Below are 19,845 nucleotides of genomic sequence, written 5' to 3' on the forward strand. Positions count from 1 at the left end.
AGCCCGTTCCAGACCTTGGCCACTCGAACTGTGAAGAAGTTCTTCCTAATGTCCAATCTAAATCTGCTCTCTGCTAGCTTGTGGTCATTATTTCTTGTAACCCCCGGGGAGCGCCTTGGTGAATAAATCCTCACCAATTCCCTTCTGTGCCCCGTGAACTTAAAGGCAGCCACAAGGTCGCCTCTCAACCTTCTCTTGCAGAGGCTGAAAAGGTCCAGTTTCTCTAGTCTCTCCTCGTAGGGCTTGGTCTGCAGGCCCTTGACCATACGAGTTGCCCTTCTCTGGACCCTCTCCAGGTTATCCGCATCCTTCTTGAAGTGTGGCGCCCAGAATTGCACGCAGTACTCCAACTGCGGTCTGACCAGCGCCCGATAGAGGGGAAGTATCACCTCCTTGGACCTATTCATCATGCATCTGCTGATGCACGATAAAGTGCCATTGGCTTTTCTGATGGCTTCGTCACACTGCCGGCTCATGTTCATCTTGGAGTCCACTAGGACTCCAAGATCCCTTTCCACCTCTGTGCCACCCAGCAGGTCATTCCCTAGGCTGTAGGTGTGCTGGACATTTTTCCTCCCTAGGTGTAGCACTTTGCATTTCTCCTTGTTGAACTGCATCCTGTTGTTTTCTGCCCACTTGTCCAAACTATCCAGGTCTGCCTGCAGCTGTTCCCTGCCCTCCGGCGTGTCTACATCTCCCCATAGCTTTGTGTCATCTGCAAACTTGGACAGAGTACATTTAACTCCCTCGTCCAAGTCACTAATGAAGACATTAAAGAGTATCGGTCCAAGGACTGAGCCCTGCAGGACCCCACTGCCCACACCCTTCCAGGTCCAGACCGACCCATCCACCACAACTCTCTGGGTGCAGCCCTCTAGCCAATTTGCCACCCACCGGACTGTGTAGTCATCCATGTCACAGCCTCTTAACTTGTTCACCAGTATGGGGTGGGATACCGTATCGAAGGCCTTCCTGAAGTCTAAGTATACGACATCCACCCCTCCTCCTGTGTCAAGGCGTTTCGTAACCTGGTCATAGAAAGAGACTAGATTGGTCAGGCATGATCTGCCCGCCACAAACCCGTGCTGGTTTACCCTCAGCATAATTTGCCCTGCTGGGCTCTCACAAATGTGAGCCTTGATAATTTTTTCAAAGACTTTACCAAGGATAGAGGTGAGACTGACTGGCCTATAGTTGCCCGGGTCCTCCTTCCTCCCCTTTTTGAAAATGGGGACCACGTTAGCCCTCTTCCAGTCCTCCGGGACTTGGCCTGTGCGCCACGAGCGTTCAAATATTCCCGCCAGTGGCTCTGCAATGATGTCGGCCAGTGCCTTCAGCACCCTTGGATGGAGCTCATCCGGGCCTGCTGACTTAAAGGCATCCAGTTCTTCCAAGTGACTCTGCACCACCTCAGGATCTACGTATGGAAGTCTGGCGCCTTGCTGCTGCCTCTCTACAACCCCAGTGAGAGACTTGTCATGTCCCTCATTTAGGAACACTGAGGCAAAGAACTCGTTGAGGAGTTCAGCCTTGTCCCCCCTGTCTGTCACCAATTGTTTCTGCCCATTTAGCAGGGGTCCTATTCCTCCCTGGGCCTTCCTTTTACTCCCAATATATCTAAAAAACAATTTCTTGTTGTCTTTTACTTGGGTTGCCATCCCCAGCTCCAGGGTAGCTTTGGCCCGTCTAACTGCCTCCCTACAAGCACGAGCAGAGGAGGTATATTCATCTTTAGTGATCTCACCTTGTTTCTACTTTTTATGTGCTCCCCTTTTGTCCCTTAGGCTGCCCTGGACTTCTCTGGTCAGCCAGGGAAGCCTCCTGGCCCCTTTCCCTCTTTTGCCTTGCTCAGGGATCGTCTTGCTTTGTGCCTGAAGGATCGTTTCCTTAAGGCACAGCCACCCTTCTTGGGCTCCCATCCCTTCAAAACTCCTACTCTGCAGGGCGTCCTTGACTAATCGCCTGAGTTCATTGAGATCAGCTTTCCTAAAGTCTAGCACTTTCACCCTACTAGTTACCTTACCCACTCGACGCCTTATGGTGAATTCTATTATTAGGTGATCACTGTCTCCCAAATGGCTACCAATCTGGAGGTCCCCTATCATGTCATCCCCTGTTGCCAATACCAGATCCAGTATGGCATTCCCCCTAGTGGGAACATGTACCTCCTGTGTCAGGTGGAGGTCCTGTACATAGGTTAGAAACCTGCGTGAGCGGTGGGACTTTGTTGTCTGCGTCTCCCAGCAGATGTCCGGGTAGTTTAGGTCCCCCATGACTACCGCCTCTTTAGCTTTTATGGTCTCCGAGAGTTGCCTCAGGAGCCCCGCATCTCTTTCTTCCCCTTGGTGTGGGGGTCTGTAGCAGACCCCTACCACCAAATCCCTTTCTCCTTGCCCCCTATGTAGCCTAACCCACAATCCTTCTACTTCCTCAACCTTGGATTCTGTCTTGATGAGGTTTGATGTATATTACTCACTGACATAAAGTGCAACCCCTCCCCCTTTCTTCCCCGACCTGTCTTTTCTGTACAATCTATAGCCCTCAATATGTACCGCCCAGTCGTGGGGTGAATCCCACCAGGTTTCTGTTAGCCCTACTAAGTCATAGGTGTTTAGTGCAAGCAGGAGCGCTAGTTCATCCTGCTTGTTCCCCATGCTCCTAGCATTAGTATATAGGCACTTGAGCCCTGCAACTGGTGCCTTTGCTGCCCCCCCGCTCCGAGTCCCAAGGGGCCCATTGTTTCTTACCTTCTTGATTCTTACCTGTTCTGTAGTGCTGGTCTCCCCATGGATTTCAGGTTTCCAATGCTCTCTTTCTTCAGGCTGGTCTGTCCTTGTGGGTGCCACATGGTTTGGTGGTCCACAGCTTCCCCTGCCCTCGTACTCCCCTCCCCCTGACGAGCCTAGTTTAAAGCCCGCCGGAGGAGATCTGCCAACCTAGAAGAAAACACACGCTTACCTTTGGGGGACAGGTGAAGCCCATCCCAGCTGAGCATGTCCCTCGTCGTGATGTGCGGGTCATTGTCCAGGAAGCCGAAGCCTGCCTCGAGACACCACTGCCGAAGCTGCCAGTTGGTTTCTCGGATGCAGTTCTCCTGCCGTCTTCCTCGTCTGGTCACTGGTAGGATGGAAGAGAATACCACCTGTGCACCGAACTCCTTCAGCACGCCACCCAGAGCACTGTAGTCCGCCATCAGGTGATCGGGGGTTCTCCTGACCGCATCATTAGTACCCACATGGACTAGGACCATGGGGTAGTAATCGGTGGGCTTGATCCTGGCCTGGATTACCTCCATCACATCCCGAATCTTTGCTCCAGGGAGGCAGCATACCTCTCGTGCTGAGGGGTCCTGGCAACAGATGGGTCCTTCCGTACCTCTCAGGATGGAGTCGCCTATGATGCTGGGGCAGATGGAGCATCCCACAGGAGCGTGGGGGCAGGGGGTCCCTGCATGTTCGGCATTGAACCCAGAAGTGGACCAGAACTAGTTTTTGGGTCTGCTGCCAAGTATGCAGAGGGCCCCACCCTGCCCACACCGGCTCAGCAATCAGCCACAGGGGGACCCCAGGTCCCCCCAGACCCAGGAGGCACCAGTCGCTGAGTTGGGAGGCATGGGCTGGACCCCCTGCATGCTTCCCGGCGGACCCAAAAGTGGACCAGAAGCACTTCTGGTCCACTTCCAGGTCTGTTGCTGAGCACGCTCCTGTGGGATACTCCATCCACCCCAGCATCTCAGCATTCACAAGCCACCTGGTACCTTGAGGTATGTAGACAAAACACTTAAACCTATGTCTATGTCCGAATCATCAAATCTCTCCGAATCGATTCATAGGGTTCTGATTTGATTCAGAAAGATTAAAGGGACTCCTGATTTGATTTGGATTCAGAGATTTGGCCATCAAATCAGGCTGAATCCCTGCTGAATCGAATCAGCGACTGAAGCTTCGCGCAGACTTAGTTGTAACCCCCACAAGCCTGCAGCTTTATGTGTGCAGCCTGCTACAAGCCTCTGCAAGCCACCAGCCTGCTACAATCCCCAATAAATAATACAGTATATTATGCTTATATAGTTAAGCATTCAAAAAGAGGAAATAAAGTGTGTCTATGGCTGCATACATATGTTCAATTCTTCTGGGAGATTTCTCCCAGGTTACCTGGATACCCCTGTGTCTGAGCCATGCTGAGCCACTGCCTAGGCAGGGGACCTCTGTGCACACATCTTAGCCTGCTCTGCAGAATTCCCATCTGCTGGTGAAAGATGACAGCAGTGTACAGGGCAGACCTCTTTAGCTGATCCAGACTGCCTTGCAGGTTGTGGCTCCCTGCACAATGATGAGATTGTAAAGTGTCTCTTTGCTTGGCTGGAGGAGTCGAGTCCAACCCAAGTAACACATTGTCCCCCTGGATCTCTGGGAGGGAGCTGGGAACAAAGCACTCTGGGATACTAGAGGACTGTGCTGTAGCTTCTCTCAAAAGTCATGAGAGAAGAAAATCTCCTGGGAGCCTTTTAATCCTGGGTGATCCTGATTATTTTTCTCCTTCAGTGACCACTGTTGGTCTGGGAGAAAATCCTGAATATCTGGACACTTGTGGTTTCTACTGGCAGAGCAGTAACTCTCCCAAGAGAAACTGAATGTCTGTCCATGGCCTATATTTGATGCAGTCCTCATTTACAAGAATATATATTTCTTATACAAGAAAACATAGCATCATAGAAACCTTCTGCAATTTTCTAAACTGAAAACTGTTATTCAGCCTTAACTATATTATTTGGTATGACAGTGGCTATAACAACACTCTCAGGCACTATAAAAATGAGAATGGCAGCAAAAATATCTTAAAGATGTAAAATACACCTGCCATATATAAAAAGAACTAACAATATGAAATGAAGATATACAAACGCATTAATATGCAAGGTAGATTAGTCTAATTACTAAACACATTACTAATTCTCATGGCATAGATGTACGTATCAGTACAAAAACTTATTGGCTGATCTAAGTTAAGTTGAAGTTCTTCAGTATCACAGGCTGTAACAGAAACTTATTAGACAAAGCTGTAGTAAATAGTAGAGTTGTACAGTAAATCATTTTCTGAACATCATTACAGTGAGATTTTGTAGAAAAACAGGCAGAATCATTTAGCTGAATTAAAGACTACTGTTTTGCCGCCAGTACCTACAGAGCTGTCAGCCAAGCACTGTTAGCAGAAACAGTCTGTTTGATTCCACCTGTTCTGATATTATACAGAGGAGGGAAATAGAGTTGGTTTCTAAGGAAACCAAGATCTTAATCATGTAGGTCTTTATAAATCAAAATCCACACCTGGAAGATCATATTTAATGGGATCTTTTTTTTTCTCTAGCATTGCTATGTGCATGCTCTACATGCAAGGTATGGGCTCACTTGGCTCTTTAAAGTATAGCCCTGGCATAGGGCAGGAACAAGGTGTACCACAATGTCTACACAAGATGTTTACTGTGGAGCTGACTAATTAGCTCCACAGTAAAGTCTCAGCATCTATACATGAAGTCCTATTAGATCATAATATGCTAATAAATACTACTGTAGGATAGTACTTGTAGACACAAGTACTGTACTATTGTACAGTGGAGTTATTTACTCCACTGCAACACACATGTAAATGCTAATGGGGTTGGGTGGGGCATGAGTATGCTTTAGTGCAGGGGCTGCATGCCAGCGAGCCCCACACTGAAGCATCCTCGTGCCCCAATCAGCCCAGAGCACCCCTGGGTCAGAGAGGCTGGGTTGGCAGGCTGACTCCCCAGACTCCCTATCAGTCTGGGCTGCTGTGATCCAATGCAACCTGCTGTGGTCCCAGGGGCATATGTAAAAGTGGTGCTTGAGATCAATAAACTCCAGCGTGAACTGTGCCAGAGTTTATTCACTCAAATAATTGCATGTGTAGATGTGCCCTGTGTAAGGGCAGCAAAATGTTCCCTGGAGGCCACGCATTCACTTTACTGGGTGCTACTTTTTTCCAATAGTCATCCATTTTTAATAGCTACTGCAGAAAGAGAAGCAGAGTTATGCCCCTCCTACAACCTTTGAAAGAGCTGTAGCTGTATTTGGCTCTTACCAAGAAAAAACACACTGTATCTGAATAAAAAAAAGATACCTCGCTTAGTTGTATTCAGCGGCAACACATAGGGGGTGCACCCCCTGAGAGCACTGGTGGACCCCCTCACAGCCAACATTCCCTACATAGGTGACAGAGAGGGGGGACAGGCGGGATGGATGAAATGAAGATGAAATGAAAAGAAGAGCACACACCAACTGCAGCAACTTCCTCAGCCTGATGAAGGGTTTTTAAACCCAAAAGCTTGCTTAAATATATATATTTTTCCAACTATTCAAGTTGGTCTAATAAAAGATATCAGACTCACCCAAAGAACCTTGTCTACATATGTCCTTAGACCAACATGGCTACAATCTACACCCCTGGAACATATATAATATATTTACCTAGTTTTCAGATGTTACTCTATGAAGTTCTGTGGCCTTCAGTCTTAAGCTATATTGTATGAATTTTTGTGGTACAAGAAGAAACTGGTCTTCCAATTGATTGTCACTGGATTTTTAGAGGCCATGAAATTTTGAACACTTTAGATCGTCATCCTTATTGGATTCTACTGTACTCTTGTCTTCTACTGGATTCACTATATATTATCAGCAAAATGAATTATTTTCCTTTGTGAGAATAGGTGGTATTACATTACTCAGTAAACTAACATTAATAGAATGCAAAGCAAGGGACAATGGACAGGTATTTTTCACCAGAAAAGAATGCTATGGTCAAACAGCATTAGGAAAATGATTTCTTTTGTAGAGGACAAAGGCAGTAATTTCTGCTAGCTTTTAGATTATGCAGTAGCTGAATGAGTTCAAAAATAGTTATCCCACTTCTGGAAACCCCCATTGAAAGTATATTGTCTTCTGCTCTGCCTTGTTTAGCTATTATTTGGTAGTGCACAAACTGCTCATAAAAGTTATAGTTCATGCTGTTGATAAGGTAGAATTAAATTTTCCACAAGTCTGATGAATATGACAAATCAAGAAATTTTCTTTCTCCATATACTGCAGCTCCCTCTTTCTTTCTATGGTTCACCCAGTCTCCCCCTGCAAAAGGAAAAGGCTGTTATGAAAAACAACTTATTAACAACTTAATAGTTACATTTTATCTTTGGCAGAAATTCTAAAATGATCATCCCCAAATAATTCAGTGCATTGGTTTGCAAAGAAAAATACAAGATAGGAATCTAATAAAAGTGATCCCATGAAGCTCTTTTGGGAAACACTTATATGTGATTACTAGTGAATTGACCATTAAAAATGATGGGGGAGGGGGGAGCTTGCCCCGCCATCCCCTGCATCCCCCTGCGCCAGCACCCCATGCTGCCTCTGGCACCACTGGCCTACCCCCACTTCCCCCCCCCAACTCAGTCCCCTCCATCTCTGCCATCATGGTATTGCTCCACACTCTGATTGGCTGTTTCTCTAACCAATCAGAGTGCTCCAAGAGCATTATGGACAGACAGACAAACAAATGGACTAAACCCTTTATCATATAAGATACTGATGCTGAAGCACTATCAGCAGTATCTTGCAGTATCTTGCAGATACTGAAGCACACTGTGATGGTACAAATGATGATGATTTGGTAATGGCCAAGACTTAGGTAGAATATAGTCTAGCAAACCAGAGAATGGAACTATGTAGTTTAACTTGGAACTCTGTTTTGTGGCTTTCCTGGGGTTCATTTGTTGTCTGAGATCTAAGGGCCTAATCCCAAGTCAATTCAATTCAAAAGCTACATTTCTGTGTTTCGATTAACTGGTGTGGGAATGATCACAAAATTGTATTAGGACTAAGACATTCAGATACTGTTAAAATAGTGATATTGAAACCATCCAAAATACTCTTGTGGATTTTTATTATGTAAAAATAAAGTATGCACTAATTCATTTTAATTTCATTTCTCATTGGTTTCATATTATTGTATTCGTATACTTATATTTAAAGAGAGAGATTGTATACACACACACACACACAGATAAATGTGGTTTATATAATATAATCCAAATAGCAGTAAAGTGCTGACACACATACTTTTAACTATAAGTATACGAATACTATAATATTCATTACATTATGAATGTGGACACATACACATACACTGACATGCAAAGTATATAATTGAATAATATAATAAAATCCAAAGAGAGGTAAAGTAATCATTCCAACCGAAACTCAGCACATATGTTTTGATTCCTCTCTCTTTCCCCTGCAGACATAAGGTTGATAAGAAACAATTTCCCCTCCCTAAAATCACAGAAAGGGAAAGCATGAAAGAGAAGTTGGGTTTGTTTGTCTGTTTTACCTTGTTTTGCTTTCCCAGCCTTTCTGCTTCCACTGTGGCCAAAACCAGGAAGAAAAGACATATTCCAAGTGAAGAAAAAATGAGAGATCTGATTTTTTTTTCAGACACTCAAAAAGATTTAGAATTGCTCCAGTATGAGAGCTGTTTTAAGGTATGTAGACAATTTAGGCAAGATAGAATGGGAACTGCACTATGCCAGACAACAAGTAACTAACTTATGTAATAAGTAATCAGCTAAGTTGATGTCTGTTCTGTTGAAAATAAAACGTGTTCACTGATTCCCTGCAGGCTTACAACAGCATGGACATGAATAAGTACAGAGAAGAAACAATAAACTGGCTAGTATTATAAATTTATCTTTTCTCTTCTCTTTCTCCTCCTCCTCATTCTGCCTTACCCCCTCCTACATTCCTCCCTTCTCCCCGCTCCCCCCCATGGTCCACACGTACACGTTAGGACAAAAAATATCTGAGAAGTGGAAGAAGGGTAGTCAATAAAATACCTTATTTTAAAAGAACAGGCAAGAATGTTTATTGTCTGTTTTTTAGATGGAAATGCAATCTCCCAGATTGTACATTATATGAAATTTTCATCCACTCATATAGCAGTCATTTCACATCTCATCTCTTCTGAGAAGGAGATGGAAAAATAGTTATCACTTTTTAAAAAATCTACAAAGAACCCTAGGTGAATTGCACATTTACAGTACATGATTATCAATCCCGTCATTTTCAGAAGATTGACTCTCAGCAGTCGTCTTGTGCTTTTCTCATTTCAGGAGCGCAGACACATTGTTTCATGATTACTACCACATTCAAAGAACTGGTATTTCAGTAAATCTTATTATAGTTCACCCCTCAAAGTCCAAAGAAATGGGAACCTAGGGCAAAAAAACTGTTTTGTTCTCCAAAACCAATATTCAGAAACAAAGGAAAAAAGAGCTGCTTCAAACATATTTTATTTCCAGTATCTATGTTTAAAAAACCCCTCTTTCCCATAGATAATAGTTAGAATTTCATCATAAAATACCCGTGTAAAAACTACTTAATTTTCCACTACGGGGAGGGAGGATTTGATCTCTTATTAAACATTTTATAGAAAAGTCTAAAAGTGCTTTCAATTATTTATCTGAATTGAAATCTAGGCCTTGGAAACTGCTGGCATTACACACACACATAATATTATCAGCCCACTGAGTGCTATTAGGTCATAAAATGCTGCTGTAGCAACATCTCTGTTACAGCTGCTGGTGCTCATGCAACTTTTACTACAGTTATAAAGCCATTTATTACATTTTCTTTATGATGCTAATGCATTGCGGTCTGTTATTTTATTGTTCCCACTGTGATAAAGACTGAAATGTATGATATTGTGCAAAAAAATACAAGCCTAATAACATACACTGCTGCATTAAAAATCTCTTAGATAAGCTTAAGAGGCTCATAAAAATATTAACAGGGGATACCAAAAGGGAAATATTTGGTGGGACATTTTCTTTCATTTATTTTATTGCTCCCAACAGAAAGTTTTTTAATTGTTCTTTGTCAAAACATGCAAAGGATAATACGAATATGTGACTTTTTTCTTAATTATAATGTCATCATTGTGGTAGAGCATAATTTGCGATATAGTATGAGGAAAGATGACTAAATAATCATCTGAAAAGGAGAAAAATCATTAACAATGATCATTTCCATATACCTAGAGGTATACAGTAATAGATAATTACAATTTGTTCAAATTGTCTAAATGTAACTTTCCCCTTTAACATAATTTTGTATTAAGATAATGTGGATTTCTTTTGAGGAACAATCAGTTCACTTAATTAACTGCTACCTGGTGTTATGGCCCGTTTAGAGACTCACTCACCAAACTACTATAACTCAAATAAAAATTCATTACTGCTTAACAAAGATGGGATCTCAGTGTTATGACTTGGATACTTTTCTGAATATGGCTTGTAAGTTGGTTTCTCTTAAAAAATGAGAAGAGGGTAAAAGAGAAAGAGTGTTTTAAATGTAGAAGGCAATGGGTTCTGTGGCAATGAATACTCCAGTCATCTGCGTATTTCTAATAATTTATTTCCCTACCCGAGCCACAATAAACAGCAGAGTTATAGGATCTAAGAAGAAAATGAGATTATGGTTATGATTTTAAAATGTTATGGAAATTAGACATTCAGATCATTTAGATCTCATTAAAAAATGCTTATATTTTTTATCAATGTAGGGTTTGCCATTCACCATTGTTTTATGGCCTTCTTATTGAAATGAATGACTACCTGCCCTCCCCATTGGCTGTATTTGAGTCACAACCAGGAGTTAACGGATTTTTAACTAACCTAACCTTACCCCTTGTTGGTACTTTGAGTTTTCAGAAGCTTGATTACACACTCTTTTTTTACAAGCATGTGGGTGAGGTTCCAAAGAAGAGGTCAATGGCATTCAAAATATAGATTAATAAAATAATTAATATCTTCACTACTTTATCTGGATGAAAAGATATGGAGTTATCTATATTTTTATCTTGTGAAACTGGACAAACACCTGAGAAGTGCTGAGGAATTCCTGGTTTCTTCACCTATGGATTCCATTGAAACTCGAATGTTGCTATCCCTATGGTGGAAATTCTAGAGTGAAAGCACTGAAAGTGACACAAGCAACTATAACTCAGGAGCCAGCTGGTATAATGAAGAAAGGAGACTCCTTTTCACTGCCTCTTAGCAAAATTCCTTGCTTGAAGTAGAGGTTGGACTTTGGAAAACTTTTAATGACTTTTTAGAAATTGTTGAGCTGGTCAGAGAGTGACAATTTCATTTTGAAAAGACCTTTCTTTGGTGAAAATACGAAAAAAATACCCAACGCCCAGAAACTTCATGAAATGGAAATTTGTTTTAACATCTCTGTGTACAGTTAATTAATCTGGGGTTCTTTTCTTTCTTGATTTCTCTCTCTCTCTCAAACATATATGCACACATATACTTCATCTCCATCTCATCACATCAGAAGTGACAAGAGAAGCTGGGACTTCAAAAACTTTCCAATACAAATCTTTGTCAAAATTGACATGTCTCCGGCAATGCTTTGATTTTGATCAAAAACCTTATTTTGCAAAAATTCAATTTTGTCAAAAGTATTCTGGACAGCCCTACCTTACTAACCATACAAGTCAGAGTAACTTTATTCAAAAGTTATGTTTTATTTAACAGTTCTTGATGATTTTCATAGAGGGTGTATTGTATTCAAATACAAGAGTTCAGCATACACTTTTTATTAAAAAAATATTTTAAACAGAAATTTAATATTCTTAAATAACCATTGTTTATTTACATAACTTATATTCCAAAGGCTTTTAGGTAGCGAGTCTGCTATCATGTTTTCCTATTCAGACTTGTATACACTCTTCCTGCTGCATGTGCTCAAAACACTGACATTGAAACTAAATGAAGGGCTTTGAAACAGCCTTGAAACAAAATGAGAGCAGTCAAAACGTTTCAAAAAGTTTCAAAACGTTTCAAGTTTCAAAGCAGCCTGGCTGAGATCCCCTCCCCAGCGCTAGGATTGGGCTGAAGAAGGAAACTCAGCCCAGCTGAGCTGAGTTTCCCTCCCCAGCACTAGGATCATAGCCCTGGGGAAGGGAATTCAGCTCAGCTGGGCTGAGTTCCCTTCCCCTGCCTGATCGATCGCAGCGCTGGGGAGGGGAACTGAGCGATCGGGCACTGAGGCCAATCACACAGCCCTCCCAAGGTTGCAACCGTCAATCTGCCTGCTGGATGAGAGAAGCTGGGTACTGCTACCTGGGACCAGTGGCATGCTGGTATTGATCCCAGATGGCAGCACCCAGCTCCCCTCCCTCATCTGGCAGGCAGATTGGGGGCCAGCAGCCCCAGGAGGACCAGTACAGGACAGCCGCCACAGCCAGGGGTTGCGGGCCCCTGATCTGCCTGCCAGATGAGAGAGGCTGTTTTGAGCTTCCCCACTATAGCCTATGGGTGAAACATTAAAACAGCGTCAACACAGCATCACTTTTTCAACAAAATGAAACGGAACAGCGGTTTCGAATTGAAATGAAATTCGAAACGAACGCTGATCCGTCTAAATGTCAATACGCAACTTGAAACAGAACGGTGCCATTTCGTACTAAACACTGAGAATAGAAGGAAGAACACCCACCGGCAGAAATGCAGTTACTTAGAGGAATTTATTAGGAAAAAAAAATATTGTACCAAGGGACTTATGCAACACCTGAGGAAGTATTTTATTAATTCTAGTGCTGGACTTTTGATGCCTAATTGCCACTTTATGAGCCTGAGTCTCCCTTATGAATCTTGTCCCAAATATCACAAGATTCTTGATATAATCAGCAACAATATGAGAAGTTCCATTTTCTTTCATACAACATGAAAATTGTTAAGTACTATCTGAGGTGGGGGCAACAAGCTAGAGCTAATATTGCAGCAGTAATACTTTGGTATAATGGCTACCCAAACTGGCCACATTCAGCTATAGATTTTTAAAGAAACTTATATCTCTCATATTTCAATGAACATCCACAAGCCTTTAACTACATTTCATTTTAAGTCATTTTTATCACCTGTGCTAATGCCACATCCAACAATAAGCTTCTTATGACAATAAACAACAAGCCAGTACATTTCAACAGTATGAGACCCATATTGTGATTAATTTTTATACGTAAGTCCTGGGTTATTAGGATATCTGTGTTATTTGGAAAATTGGTACATGCAAACTGATAGGAAGAGATACAGAAGAGTAAGTCCTGTGCAGTTAAGGAAACTAATAACATTCTATTGTATGTTTAAAAAAAAACATGGAGCATTTTCAGTATCATAACTAGAAGAGCATTACCAAGGCTTAAATCCCCTGTATGAAACTAATTTCAGAAGCAGATGGCTGTACACAACTTTGATGGCCCTTCAGTTTCATTATTGCAAATAAAATACTTGCTAGGTTTGGTAAAACAAAAGTAGAGCACAGCTGTCTTATTTGTATATATTTTGACTAAGTGCACATAATCAGTCTTTAAATGATGTGACACAGTTAAAATAAAAATTTTATTTATATCACATTTGTCATGCAGAGTCATTACTGAACATATGTGCCCAGATGACTAGGCACCAGGTACTTGTGGTCTAGGGGAAATTCATCATAAGAAAATAAACGTAAACTGCAGTATATTTTCTAATAACAGGGGGAATCCTCTTCATACAGAGAAGCCTAAAGCATGGTGGTGTAATCAAAATTATAATTAACTGCCACAAGCCTAGAACAGATGTAAAGTACTATCTTCGATCAGACCAAGATCAGATTATTTTTAAGCAATATGCAATATGTTAGACCTTATTTACCCATACCTCTCTCACTGTATTGGTAATTCATGGTAATTCTTTTGCTTCACTTATGTGACTCTATGTATATTAAGTACTGCTACTAGGAGTAAGCTCTTTTTGTAGGGTTTTTTTTTTTTTCTTTGCAGATAGAATCATAGAAATTAAGGGCTGGAAGGGACCTCAAAAGATCACTGTGTGCATCTACACAGGCATTAATGTGTTTTAGTTAATGCACATTAAATCTAGTACCTACACTGTGAGGTACTAGGAAAATGTGCATAGCCTGTCTAAAGAGCACAATTTTTAGTGACACTTAATGTATATTATTTGTGACTTTTATAGCGTGCATTAAGGAAATAGCATGGTTTTTTGAGTGATGCTTTAATATGCTTTAAAATAGGCTAATGCACATTAAAGCACATGTGTAGATGTGCCCATCAAGTCCAACCCCCCCCTGTTCTGGGCAGGAATACTACTGAGATCAAATGATCCAATCGAGGTGTCTGTTCAACCTCCACTTGAAGACTTCCAAGGTTGGGGACTACATCACCTCCTTGGGAAGTCTATTCCAGATTCTGGTCACCCTTACCATAAAAAAGTTCTTCCTTACATCCAACATGAAACCATCTTTTAACTGTTTATGGCCGTTGTTCCTTGTCTTCCCCTTGGGCACCCTAGGGAACTGTTTTTCTCCCAGCTCCTGATATTCACCCTTTACATACTTATAAATGGCCACCAAGTCACCCCACAATCTTCTCTTCCCCCAGCTGAACAGTCCCAGATCCCTTAGCCTTTCCTCATAAGGTTTATTCTCCAGGCCCTTAATCATTCCTGTGGCCCTTTTCTAGAACCTTTCAAGATTCTCCATGTCTTTTTTGAAGTGCAGTGCCCAGAACTTGACACAATACTCCAGCTGGGGTCTCACCACCACCGAGTAGAGAGGAAGTATTACTTCCTTAGCCCTGTTCGCAACGCATTGGCTAATGCATCCCAGCATGCTATTAGCTCTGTTGACTACAGTGTCGCACTGGCATCTTATGTTCATCTTGTAATCAACCATAAGGAAGCATTTTCAAATTTGGTGAGACAGGATGTTCTGGTCTCAATTTGTTAGTGGTTCCTAGAGATGTAACAGAGATTAAACCAACAAAACATGTATTTTCAATTAATTTTCAGCAGCGGGGAGGGAAGAAAAACTTTGCTTTTGATCAATATTGAAGGGTGCTCAACCTTAAAGTCATAATCCTTCTATCCTTACCATCTTATTCAATAGAAGAAGGCATTTCAACTAGATCCTTGCTATGTGGGAGCTCTGAACTCGGTGAGAGGTAGGATATGGAAAAGGGGATCTAGGTGCTAAAAAAGATAGAGAACCACAGAATTATATCCACTTTGTGTAATGATGTGTCACTGACTTTGAACCATAGCAAAGATTTGGATCAAAGCTCAGGAAAAACTCCTTGACTGTAAGAAAAGTCAGACAATGGAATAAGCTTCCTAGGAAACTTGTGGCATCTTCTTCCTTAAAGGTGTTCAAGAGTCTAGATAGACATACACCTGGGAAAGTTTAGAAAGAGTGAATCCAGCATCTGTGCAGCAAGTTGTACTAGGTGATTCTTAAAGTGTAGCTACACTACTTCCCTGGAATTCCTGCCAGCTCCCGCTTCACACACACAAATTAAAAAATGAGCCACTGAAGCTACTTCCTAGGTGTCCCCCATCTCCAATGCAAAGATCTCTGCCTCCACTGTGTGAAAGATACAGAGGAAACTTCCTAGAGTGGTTTTACCAAATCCTGTTCTAGTTTGTTTCATGTGGAGCTATAGTGTGTGGCTGGGATGTGCTTGAAAGCAGGACTCCTGCAAGCACCATGGTATAGACAACCTAGCCATAACAGAGCAGACAAGTACTTCAGTAAATGCTCTCTAATAGTTGATAATACTTGCTGCTTCCAATGAAGAGAATTTAAGGAGTCCTATATCATTGATGAACATTTCTCCTTAGCCCAATCTGGCAATCAGACTGGGAATATATACAGCACACTTTAACTTTTTAATGTAACTGTTTAATTATAGGGAAAATTAGAGTTTCTGAATCCTCTATGAACTTCATGTAAATATAATGTCACATATGCTGCCCTATGTGGGAGAAGTCAAAGTGCATTAAGGGGGATCACTTATCAAACCATTCAAAAAAAAAGAGATGACAACATCCTGACCCTCTCTTTAACAGGAAAAAAGAGAAATTGTGTTAGTTCAGAAAGAAAAAAAAATACATTTTCTTCAGGACACTACAAGAAAAAAATCTACCTACTAATTTATTAAAGTAACAACGTGTTAAAATGGTCAAATAACGTGTCTTACTCATAGCATATGATGCAAAACTGTCATTCTTTATCCAGAAATTAATTTGCTAGCCCTTTTTCTTTCCAGCTTTACGCTTTTGGCACATAATTAACAGATTTATTTTTTCAAATTCGTTTTTACTAGTAGCTTGTTACTATTTCTAGTTCAATCCTCCATTCTAAGCATAGAAAACATCTGCTCACCAGTTATGGTAAAGACAATTTGTAACTGTACATGCTACCTTCCTGTTTAAGTTTTTTCTTTTCTCTCCACTTTTTGTCTCTGTGGATGTTCATAATGCTCCCTCAATGCCAATGACCACAATGACCACTGGTCTCAAAGACACCAGAGAGAGATCTAACAAAGGGCAGAGAGAGCAAGTAGACTGGATGATGTTTGTTTGCACTGCTCTCAAGCCTGCTCTCAAGCACAGACATACTCATGAAATCCTCTGTGCACAGGGGTGCATCTATATTTAAAAGCCTTGTTCATACAACTCAACTATTAAGACCTTTCTGGTGTAAATACTATTTTATAAGCAAAGAAGTGACTTTGCCAGATTAGTTTAAATTGGCCTAGTGAGCAAAATAAGTTATCCTGACCAAACCCCACCCCCAAAAAAACCCAAACAAACCTTTTTTGCTTAATTAGAACTGTTACCAGCACAGCTATGTCATTAAATTTTCTAAGAGGCCAGGATTTCTTAGGGTAAAATATTTTATTGGACAAGCTATGTAGTTGGGATAGAGTTAGACAAGCTTTTGAATTCAAGATGCTCTTTCTCAGGTCTGATCACAAGAAGTCAAGCAGAGCATAGTGAAAAACAGCAGTGGTGCTGGGGTGAGAAAAACTTGTTTCTGATGATTTGCTCCCCAACCTTGCTCAGCTCATCATCAGAAGCAAACTCTGTATTTCCCAACAGACATCAAGAGGCACACAGCCTTGCCTTGTCAAAAGATCTACTATCAACACTTGCCATAACAAAACTATCAGAATCCATGGTTCCTGTACTTGCTTTTCTCAAAATGTGATATACCTGATTCAATTCACCAAGTGCTCTCATGGTAACTATATGGGTGAAACTAAACAGTAACTGTACACCAGAATGAACTCTCAAAGAAAAAAAATATAAAGAAAAGAGACACAGATACATTAGGAGCACATTTTTCACAAAACAGCCACTCCCTCTCTGACCTTGCTATCCTCATGCTCAAGGCGAAAATGGGAACAAAAATTCATAAGCTGGCTAGACAGCAAGAACCAAAGACTCAACATCACCTAACTCCTGAATTCTTTCTACACAGGACAGGTAGAAATGACCCTCCCCCCTTTTGATAGGCTTTGGTCTCCCCATAATCACCTTCTTTTCTTCTACTAATCATGGGTCTGCTACCCCTGGGAATATCTCTCATTCCTCCTCATCCCTGTTTTCCCTATACTGTACCTGCTTCTTGTGATGAGACCTGAGGAAGTGTTTTGCATTGGAAAGCTAGTCTAACTTTATCCAAGCTACATAGCTAGTTCAATAAAATATATCACCCAAGGAAATTCCTGCTTCTCATGTAATTGCTGGACCATCACCATTACAACATCTCTCTCACACTACATTAAAAATATAACCCCCCTAACCAATGTAGTTATACTTCTAATATAGCCTTGGTTTCTTTCTTCCTTTCTTTTACTTTGATTTTCCTTCTCTATTTGCTGCCCTTCTCTCCTACCATCTTTGTCTGTTTCATCTGTTTTCACCTTCCACCCTTCATTGATAGCCATGGTCTCCTCAGGCTCTATAAACAAAGGGTCACCAACAAAGCCCTTCCCTGTTACTACACTTTCTACCTCAATAAATAGTTTATTCCTATAAAGAGAGTACAAGCTTTGAGAAAAGGTGGTGTGTACCACAGCCCACACATCTTTAACACTGTATTTTCTGCCATTTCTACAGGATTATCAACACTTAACTTTTATGGGTTTTAAAACTGTACTCTCTTACAGCATGGCTCAACTGATCTTGTACTAGAGGAATCACTTGTTAATTAAAAAGAACTACCCTTATTGCATTTTTATTAATAATGTGATGGATCAAGTATTCCATCTTCATAATAAAGTCAAGGTTAGATTCATGTAATCTTTGATCTCTAAGAGACCAGTAGAAGGTCAGATGCAAGAGAATAAAGGGAAGAAAAGAGGAGTCCTAATAACAAGGAGATTCATATGTTCATGAAATTCTGGAGGGACTGAGTGATAGCACAGTAATCCAAGCTACATTCTACTTCCAGTTTGCCCTTGCTCTGAGGTGGAGGGCATGCATCCCATATCAGCATACATTTCTTGGCATAGCTACACTGGTTGGTTCACTAAGAACACAGAAACAAGTTTATGTGTATCCCCTGTCTTTTTACAACTATGTCCACGTCTCTATGTAGGGAGAAATACAGCATCCAAGCAATGGCCACTTTATTCTCCGAACTGCTGCCAGCTGGGTGGATAGTTAATAATTTGTGGTTATTTTATACTTTATGCTCATTCCATCTATGCTAAGGTTCCCTTTCATTTTCAGAGCAGTGTAATTAGGCTGTAGTGTAAATGAGAATCAGAGCCAAAGTATATACAGGCAGACTTAAGAATAATTTCATCATAAAACATAATTGTAAATAATTACACCTTTTATCAGCCAAGACCTGAACTTAAACTGTCAGGAATTTTCCCTCACTATAATTGGTTTAATCATCCACACATAATGTAGTGAATGCTTTATTATGCTTTAGGGTTTAGTGATGTCATCTGTTGTAGTAAGCTTTCAACTCAGGTCTGAAGAGGTAAACTTTTCAATCCACTTTAATAATAAGTAATAATAAAAATTGCAAGAGGTTAATTTTAACTCTAGATATTGTATTTCAGTATCCTGAAGTTTATAGCTGCTGAATAATCTGTCTTCTATCCAAGTAAAGTTGTTTGTTCTTGTTGGTTATGATCATAACTAGGAAAGTGAAATTCAGAATAAAAAGTATAGTCTTTTAGTTTTTAGTTCTCATTGATAGTGTTGGGATGTTACTAATGTCTAAAATCCATAGGACAAAAGTAGCATAATAACTGAAGTGATTTAATTGCTTTTGAAATTTAGGTTCAGTCACTTAACTTGCTGGATAGGATAAACCGTCTGTACCTGTAAAGAGATCCAGGGCTGAATTAATGCATAGGCAAACTAGGCACATGACTACAGCCCTAAGTGAAGAAGGGGCCCAACAGTGCTTATTTTACATATTATAATTGTGATGGGGGGAAGTCATGAGGCCAGCCCACGGTCAGCCTGCCCAACTGTCAAAAGCAGTCTGCCCTGTCTCTCCTGCCATGACTTGATATATAAAAGAAAATGTAATAAAGTAGGAGGCTGACCATTTTATGCCCTTATGCCTAGGGCATTATACACGGCTCCAACCTTCCCTATACCATGTCCCATGCCTCGCTGATGGCATCCAAAGTGGATGCCCTACTCTACACAGCCGCCAGATCCTCCACTTCCTCCTCACTGGGGCTATGGGCCCTTGCACCCCACAGGTCTCAGGTGTCCGCAGATGTGCCTATACCCCATTTATGGCCTAATGGCCCACTCAGGTCTCAGGTGTCTGCAGACAACCTGGACCCTTCTCCAGGCCCCACATTATGAGCCTGGGTCCCACCTCAGGGCCCACTCAGTGGGCCAAGGCCCTTGTGCTTTTCTCTCAGGGTATGCTCCCCTAGCCTTCC

General features: G+C 41.4%; 1 long non-coding RNA gene across 1 annotated transcript in view; it reads right to left on the reverse strand.

The window, feature by feature from the left end:
- Positions 1 to 19,845, reverse strand: part of LOC109281616 (uncharacterized) — a 276,807-nt gene that overhangs the window by 17,233 nt on the left and 239,729 nt on the right. The window contains exon 4 of the long non-coding RNA XR_009459785.1: positions 2,763 to 3,117. This is a non-coding gene — a long non-coding RNA (uncharacterized LOC109281616). The remainder of the gene's footprint in view (positions 1 to 2,762; positions 3,118 to 19,845) is intronic.

Source organism: Alligator mississippiensis, chromosome 2 (genome assembly GCF_030867095.1).
Source record: "Alligator mississippiensis isolate rAllMis1 chromosome 2, rAllMis1, whole genome shotgun sequence".
NCBI classification, from domain to species: Eukaryota; Metazoa; Chordata; order Crocodylia; family Alligatoridae; genus Alligator; species Alligator mississippiensis.